The sequence below is a fragment of the Asparagus officinalis genome, chromosome 5 (assembly GCF_001876935.1).
Source record: "Asparagus officinalis chromosome 5, Aspof.V1, whole genome shotgun sequence".
Classification (NCBI taxonomy): Eukaryota; Viridiplantae; Streptophyta; class Magnoliopsida; order Asparagales; family Asparagaceae; genus Asparagus; species Asparagus officinalis.
This window is the reverse complement of record NC_033798.1, coordinates 88477779-88487053: the sequence shown is the minus strand read 5'-3', so window position 1 is coordinate 88487053 and position 9275 is coordinate 88477779. Positions and strand designations below refer to the sequence as shown.

General features: G+C 38.3%; 1 protein-coding gene and 1 pseudogene across 1 annotated transcript in view; one reads left to right on the top strand and one right to left on the bottom strand.

Annotated features, from left to right (window-relative positions):
• The window catches only part of LOC109840082, a 6776-nt gene extending 6254 nt beyond the window's left edge, over positions 1-522 (bottom strand). The window contains exon 1 of the mRNA XM_020408587.1: positions 17-522. The gene's annotated coding sequence lies outside the window, so the exon portion shown is untranslated. The remainder of the gene's footprint in view (positions 1-16) is intronic.
• On the top strand, positions 4071-4889 carry LOC109842136 (annotated as a pseudogene).

Below are 9275 nucleotides of genomic sequence, written 5' to 3'. Positions count from 1 at the left end.
GATAAGAAGCTGATACCTTCTATAAAACTCTGGAGATCGAATTAAATCCAAAATCAGCAACTGAGGGTTGAGAACTTGAGATCCAAGAGTCCGGTCTAAAGTCCGAGAGGACGAAACATCACCCTCTCTCTTATTGCTCAGCTTTATCTTTTAGTGATTAAAAAACCAATTTATATATTTTTTTTCGAAAAGAAAGCTCGTTTTCATATGACGAGTTTCATTCACTTCCTTCGATTTCTGAAGGAAATTACCAATATTACCCCTGAATTAAATGATCAATTCCCCTGTTAGATCCTTCATCTCTAGCAGTTTGCAGAGCGTGACAGGCGTCGATGCGCGAGCATGTGGTGTGGGCCCCAGTTGATGAGTTGTGGCCTGGCGTTGCGGTCGCCACTCCGGTGAGCCACAGATTGATCGTCGCGTCCGACTCTAGGATCCAAGCGGCGGCTAAACTCGGTGGCAGAGCGTAATATTTGACATCGTTTGAGGACGCTTCCACTTTTTAAAGGACCATCTTTTCTTTATTTCGTTAAATACGGAGAATAATAAGGAGAACGAGGAAGTTGGTCTTTATCGTGGGCGGGAATTAGCAGTATCCGTGCCCAGATGATCACGCGGTAGTGGGGCTCACGAGGCTTAAAGTAGGACCCACGTATCAGTGAGATGCGAGAAGCCTCCAAAGGCGTCCGGGTATAAAAACAGGTGTGGGGCCATGGGCTGTGATCTGGTGGCGCATGGGTCCAGTTAATCTGTGGGCCGGCAACAGCCACAATTTACCGCCATCTGCCGTCACGCAACGTGAAAACAGCTGAAAGTTTCTTGTACAAATTTGACTGGGAAGTGCATCATTGCAACAAAAACCTGCTTTAAAAGTGATATATATATAAATAAAAAATAAAAAACGATTTATGTATAATTATGAAAAAGTTTATTTATAAATATTAAAAGACTACTTTGCTTTCTAATAAAATAAGTAAAAATATATAATAAATAACTTATAAAGTTTCAAGAAATAAGTATTAGTCAAACATGACCTTAAGCAGGTATTGTATCATTCCATGTGATGTTTTAATGTTTATACCTCATCCCGTCAGCTGCACTGTATTTATAACTAGTTCCTTTTTTTTTTAATAAAATATTATTGAAATACCTCAAACATGTTAGGGTGATAATTGGGCTTCAAAATTATGGGAGGGCAACTTTAAGAAACTGGTCATTTTATCTTACATCATTCCTACTCATCACATATATTATTTTAAATTGGTGATTAAGATTATGATGACTGACATATATCAACTTCTTAATGATTTGAGGTTATAGATATATGAAAGACACAATTTATTAGTACCAACTGACTTAAATTATAGATCAATTTTATAATAAAATGAAAAACTCATATTTTATTGTGTGATCGAACAATACTTTGTACATGACATTGACCTAATTAACTCCGTGTAATCAGTACGTGTGAAACAACGTAGTATCTATCATAATGGGACTCATCACTCATGATTCGGTTTTTACGCAGAGTCTTTTGCGCATCACTTACTTGAGTAATTATCTTTCTCCATGTAGATTGACAAGTGAAAGATAAAATTTAACCATTTACCGTGGTTAATAAAAGAGCGCTCTTATTTGCTCCTTCGGTTTCATGATCCAACATAGGAATGTCTTGTTAGTTGTCAGAGGATAAGATGGGCCCCATGTCAAATAATGTTGAATCCTAATAGAGTCCCATGTGTCTATATTCTCTCCGTTCCTAACTAGTTCTTGCAACATGGATAAGTTTCAGTACTTAATTAGATCTTCAGATGTATGTAAAGATGCCTACATCTTGGTTTCCTTTTTGAAGGATAAGATGGTTAATCATCAAACACCTATTGGATATTTAGACTTTTATTAAAGTCCTACCAACCTAGTAATATAGCATCAACATTGTGCTCTGGTGTTTAGCCACATCATGCAATGTTAGTGTGTTATACCCTGAAAATCATTAAGTAAAACGAACTTCCAAGAGGCGGCCAAGTCTTATGTTTAATTGGCAGAGTCCCACAAATCTAAAGATCTAACCCCGGTGTGAGCATCGCCGACCTCTTTCAAAGACACAAGTCTGAGACGAAAGGCGTCTTTAGGTTGGGAGTTACTTGAAGAGTCTGAAATCCAAAACAAAAGGCGTCCTCCACTCCGACTCGTTGCGAAATGCCTCAAAACATGAGGCGACCTATCTGCTTCATCTTATAGTGCTTAGCCGCCTAGTCACCATCGCATTTAATCCATGGACAGAGCCATTATGACTCACGCGACCGATCGTCGACACGTGTAAAGTGCAGTTTGATTAAGCTAACTACACCGACTCGGTTAAAATTATCAAAGTGCCTCTACCAACCCGACCTCTATAAATAGTGGGCGATCCCACTATTCGAACGTATGCAAAAGCCTGCTAAATTACTCCCTAAATCTATATTATGTAAATTTCTTACTCTATCACTGACTTGAATGTCGAAGGGTACACCGGAGCAACAAACTTCGTCCCTCTAACAAGTGTTTCTTGCTTAAGTATCTTCTTCCCCTCAGTCTATTAGTCATCAAAGAAGATCAATGGACCCTAAGCTCCTCTAAATATCCAATTACCCCTACAATTAACTATCTGACATAAAAACATACAAATTGATTATATATATTATTATTATTGAGCTAGAGCTCTTAATGTTTATTATGTGATGGGCCAAAAGCCATATATCCCACAAAATTTAGAGTCTGTGAGAGTGACACATAGAGCGAGCCCTTAATCAGCCAAAAACCTTTGGTACGTTTTCATTCAAGTTAGCAGATCAATTTTTGTAAGATAGCAACAACTATGTTAAACAAGTATAACAATTAATGGACATATACTTATATATTTGCTTTCGGTTGCGGGTGACTCAAACTAGGAGGCCACTTTCGGTTTGATTGGTCTTTTTAGTAGATAGATCACTTCTGTTTCTATGCAATTGTTTTCTCAAGTCATCATTTTTCAGCGAGCTAGCTATTAGTTTCCGACTTACTTAGACATCTAAAGAATAATAAGGTAAAACCAATGGGCCAGAGACTCAACATCACATCTTAATCACAAAAGGTAGAAGTTAAATGCTGGTGATTAAGCTTAAAAAGAGGAAAATATTGGTGGTTGGGCTTGTTATCATGTAAGAAAGTGGGATTAGATGTCCTAACTTCTCAACCACTTACTGATGCTTCATTTACTCCACTTCATATAAATGCTTGTAGAAAGTTCCATGAGAATGCAGCATCAAATTTGTGTGCTCCGAGTGCATCCACGCCGCTGGTTTAGTATTAAAAAACAGCTATAAACACCAGAACTAGGTAGTTCTCCGTTAATGGAAAACTACTAGTAAATGTGTGAAATCTGCACAGAGAATATGTAGTTGAGAAAAACCTACATCATCTCAATTCTTCTCAGGTTTAGGAAATGATGACATATGTACTCAAGAAAATTGCAAAGTGCATCAGCCTATATTAGAGCTTAAAAACTGCACAATATTGTGGTGTCCCCTTGGAGATTAAGTAATTGACTAAATTTTTAATTGGCATCAAGCCCCTCATGTCTTTGAGCTACTTGTTCTGGGGTCTTATATGCGGCTGCAGAGCGCTATCAAGTTTCAAAAGCTTGAGCTTCTTTTTGAACTCCAAACCCTTGAAATTGCAACAATTTGTTACTCTCCCTGTTTAATTTAGCTGGCTGGATTACCTTTGTGGTAATCCATTCTTTTACTCAAAAAAAAAAAAAAAAAAAATTGTTACTCTCCCTTGCAATCCAACCTCTAATATTGAATTGCTTCTTATTTTTTAAGTTCTTGAGAAAATATCCATTCTTGTTCTTGCTTATACTAATGACATATATCAATTAAAAAAAGGGAAAAATTCTTCTAGCCCCCAGAATGAAAGAAAACGTGCTTCCTCCTCTCAAGACTTTTTCAACGGGTGCTTTGCTTCCAAAAGTAAACTTTGTGTTCTCTGAGCCCCAAAACACAAAACCCAAGAGATTTAAATTCGTGAAGACCACAATACCCTCCATGGCCACCACCTCCTTCCTCTCCAAACCCAGCGACCGCAACCTCCTCTCCTCCTCCTCCTTCCATGGCCTCAAGCTCTCCTCCGCCTTCAAAACCCAATCTTTCTCCTCCCCATCATCGTCATCCTCCGCCCCCCAAATCTCCGCCTCTTACGACCTCTCCTCCCTCCGCTTCCGCCCCATCAAAAAATTCATCATCTCCCGCGAGATGACGGCTGATACATGACCGACCAATAGATCACCTACGCCGACACCTGACGTCGTGTCGACGTGGCGGCGGTGCCTGATCCGCCAACCTCTCCTGCACCTACGAGCTCTCCAAGAACCCCGACATCAGCGTCGCCATCATCGAGGCAGTCCGTGTTCCCTCGGCGGTGGCGCTGGTCGGTGGCCAGCTCTTCTTCCGTCATGTCGTCTGCTAGCCCGCCCACCTCTTCCTCAACGAGCTCGAGGTCCCCTACGACGGCAGAGGAGGATTACGTCATCATCAAGCACGCCGCCCGCCTTCACCCCCGCCATCATGAGCAAGCTGCTGATTCGGCCCAACGTGAAGCTGTTCAACGTGGCGGCGGCGGAGGATTTGATAATTAAGAACGAGAGGGTTGGGGTGAGGGGAGAGGTCGTGACGAACTGAGTGTTGGTGTCGATGAACCACGACACTCAGTCGTGCATGGATCCGAACGTGATGGAGGCCAAGGTCGTGGTGAGCTCTTGTGGGCATGATAGGCCTTTTGGGGGCACTGAGGTTAAGAGGCTGAGGAGCGTTGGGATGATCGACACCGTGTCCGGGATGAAGGCGCTCGATATGTTAAGGTTATGATTGTTAATGTTACGCGTTGGTTGTTAAGGTTACAGGTTAGTTGTTAAAGTTACGGTTTGGTTGTTAATATTACGGTTTGGTTGTTAAGGTTATAGTTTGGTTGTGAATGTTACAGGTTAGTTGTTAAGGTTACGGGTTGACTGTTAAGTTACAGGCCCGTAACCTTAACAACTAACGCGTAATAGGTGAATTCTCATAAACCACAATATTAGGCAATTGAAGAGCTAAAAAAATAAAAAAAAATGAATATTATAAAAATATTTTTAGAATTCAAATACTTCACAACCAAAGCGTAACCTTCACAACCAAAGCGTAACATTCACAACAAACCCATAAGCTTAACAACCAACCCTTAACCTTAACAACTAACCCGTAACATTCACAACAAATACATAATCTTCACAACCAGCGCTTATCCTTAACAACAAACGCGTAACATTAACAACCAACGTGTAACTTTCACAACCAACGCGTAACATTCACAACCAACGCATAACCTTAACAATCAACCCGTAACCTTCACAACCAAAGCGTAACCTTAACAACCAATATTTATCCTTAACAACGAATATTCTAAAAATATATTTAGAATTTAAAGAGCCCCAAGGCCCAAGGCCCAAGGCCCATAAAAGACCCTTAAATATATATTGTGGTTTGAACCCCTAACCTCTTGTCCAACCTCCCAAACTTTACCACTAGGCCAAGTGGCCCAAAGTATTCATGTCATTCAAAATATATATACATATATCCCAACGTGTAACCTTCACAACTAACCCGTAATCTTAACAACCAACCCGTAACCTTAACAACTGACCCATAACATTAACAATCGACCTGTAACCTTAACAATTAACCCGTAACTTTAACAACCAACGCGTAACCTTCACAACCCATAACCTTAACAACCAAGCCTAACCTTAACAACCTACCCTCTCCCCCTCACAACCCATAACCTTAACTAGCAACCCGTAATCTTCACAACCAATGCGTAAACCAAGACCTCAAGTTGAAGCCATGAGGGGGAGAGATGTTGAGCAAAGACCACCATAGATCAATTTTACTCACACAAAAGTTGCCTATTATATCATACATTGCTATATATGTTTCTGAATCTTACAAAAAATCAGTAAGTAAAAGGAAAATTACCCAACAATTAACCCTTCAAAAAACAAAAAACAAGATTAAAATCACTAACAGGACCCACTTCCTTCTTCCACCTCCTCAATCCCTTCAAATGCTTCAATTTACACAATCTTTTACCTGAAAATTCTTCTTGCACTCATCAACTTGCCCATTAAGCTGTCCAGTAAGCCGATTCACCATATCCCTCCTCACAGTCACCAAACAAACAGTGAGAAACCTCGCCAAGAGCCTTATATGCTTGTTCATCAGCCCCAGATTCATGTTGCCCTTGCCCTTGCCCTAACCCTAATCCCTCCCCTCTAAAGTACTCCTTGCTCAAGATCGCCTCGTAGAACACCTCCGATGAAATCGACAGCGAGGACATTGACGGAGCTTCGACGGCGGCGGAGGCGGGGATTGACGGAGGTCGAGCTTCTCCATTGGGATTAACGGAGGAAACTCTTTCAAAACATAACAGATATAAAAGAGAGAGAGAAGGGTATTATGATCTTCACGAATTTAAATCTCTTGGGTTTTGTGTTTTTGGGATTCAGAGAACATAAAGTTTACTTTTGGAGGCAAAACACCCGTTGAAAAAGTCTTGAGAGGGAGAAGCACGTTTTCTTTCGTTTTGGGGGCTGGAAACCTTTTTTCCATAAAAAAAAAAGACATATATCAAAATGCCGTCCATTGTTGAATTAGTACAAGTGTACCGTACGAGAGTTCTTGAGGATTAGAGACCGTCTGCTCTTATGTTTCCTACTCATAACATCCACGTTTATTGGATAATAATACGCAAGCTGTGATTCACTCTAGTTGCGTAGGAGCATTGAGAAATTAATATGAAATCAGAACATCATTACGCACTCTGGGAACTGTAATGACTAGATGAATATTTAACAATACAATGCTCCCATAATGTTGAAAATGGTTATTCCACGAACCGAAAAGTAAAAGAATAATTGACCAAGGAAAAATAACATAATCATCGAGGAGGGTAAAACTTAGGATAAAGACACAAAACAATAAAGTCGTATGACAATTTGCTAGACTCGTAAATATTTTATTTTCTAGATCCCAAGGTGAAATATTCTAGGAACTCGGTTAGTAAGTTCATTATAGCTGTCGGCGTAGGCGTTTCCAAAGCTGCAAATTTGTCAAATAACGAAGGGGCAAGCTTTGTTGCTTTGCTGCCTCTATATATGGCACATCAGTGCGAGGACAATATGACTTTGATTATTTCCTCGGAGAAGAATATACTTGATTATGATAATATAGTTGGACTTGATATCCAAAGCCTGTTTGTTCAAATTTTAGCTGATCGCGTTTTCTTTTAATGTTGATTTGATTACCAGCGTCACAGTCCACAACTCGGATCCTCTTCATCGTCTCTCTACAGCAGAAAGACCGTATTTATAACGACCGTATTAGATGGTCATGATTAACTTCTTGAATAATTAATAATATCATGCTCTTCTAGCGTATTACCAGGAAAAAAAATGATTATTTATATTAACGAAACTCAGCTCATCCTAATCAAACCGCAGTCTAGATAATGAGGCCAGGCAGTGGTTAGCAAGAGTGACCGAGAGAAATAAGAATTGACAGGGACGGGTGCTTGAATCGTGCAAGCACGCAAAAGCTCAATCATTTCTCGAGAAGCAATTCAGATTTGACAACCTCCTCTATTGGGCCATTTTATCTCATAGTACATTCATCAGCACATTGCAATCAATAAACTCCTTCCTCTATCGGCTTTTTGGTAAACTAGTATGGTGCACGTGCGATGCACGTTTAACCACTTTCATATTTATATGTGGCCCCTAAGTTTTTATTGCATTGATAATTTTTTTGTATGTGACATTTATTTGAAGGATGTTATAGATAATATATATTAGGTTTTGATTGAATGACTTTTAATTGGCAATTTATGCTTGTTCTCAGAAAAGATATTTGACTTTTATTGATTGATGATATAAATAGACATTATAGGGTTATACATATGATCATAAAGAACACTCATTTGGCATATGAAAAACCAGGATATTGTAGATGTATCATATAGCAGAATCACAAACATACCAAAGCAGACTATGCCAAGAAGAAAATTAAAATTATAATGAAATCTAATAGACAAAGTCTTCAAAAACATAAGAAGACAACAAAATAAATGAGGTAAATGAAATTATTTAATTATATGTCCACTTACTATAGCAGAATCATATCCAGTTTAAGTTTGACATAAACAAACAAAGGGGAGCTCGATTTGAGCACCATTCATGAATTCATTAGATGCATCTTAGTTTGACAAATATAAGAGAGGATTGTTTGTTCTTGTTCTCATGTTCTTGTGGGGCTAATCGGATCATTGGTGGGGCAAATAATTTAACAAAAATAAAACATATTTATCAAGCAGAGCCCAAGTGATCTACAAAAGAGATGCAAGAGGTTATGTTGCATGAAAAAGCGAGAATTTAACTAAAATTTTTATGATTTTCACAAACCTTGATAAATAATGGTAGTGATTGGTTATGTAGAGAATGAATGTGAGATCTAGAAAATGATAGATTATACAAAAAGTAGGGAGTTATGATTTGAGATATGAATGGACAAATGAGATTAATGTAGGTTTAGTGGAGGGGTTATAAAAATTAGAATTTAACATGCATGTATAATTAATAGGATGGTTATGACATGAATTTGAATTAATTTAATTCATGGTGAATTTAATTGGAGGTTATGAAATGAGAAATTGAGGGAGGGCATTGATGATGGTAAAATCATGTAAAATCCGCATTAAAAGAGAGTGGGGAAATTGATTGCAAAGTGATTGAGATTAATGAATAGAATTAAAAAAACATTGAAGTTATGTGTGAGTGATTAAATAGAAAATTGATTGATAATTAATTAAGAGTTTAGGAACGCGAGGAGGATATAGATGAGTGTTTTATTGAATAAAAATTATATTTTTATAATAAAAAAATTTCACCCAACTCATACTATGCCCCACACATAACCCCCCAATTATTGAGTATATAATATTACACTACATTATTGAACATAGTTCTTTGCTTATGATATAATGAATAGGATAATATAATTAGTAAATTTTTCTATATTTTAATATAATATAATATCAACCTACTCAATGGTGAACCTACCATGCCACAAACATGAACCCAGTTAATATACCACACTCAACGTTGCAACAAAAGCTCATAATATAAAGATCCAAACAGTGCCTCGTCAACTGAAGCTCTAGCA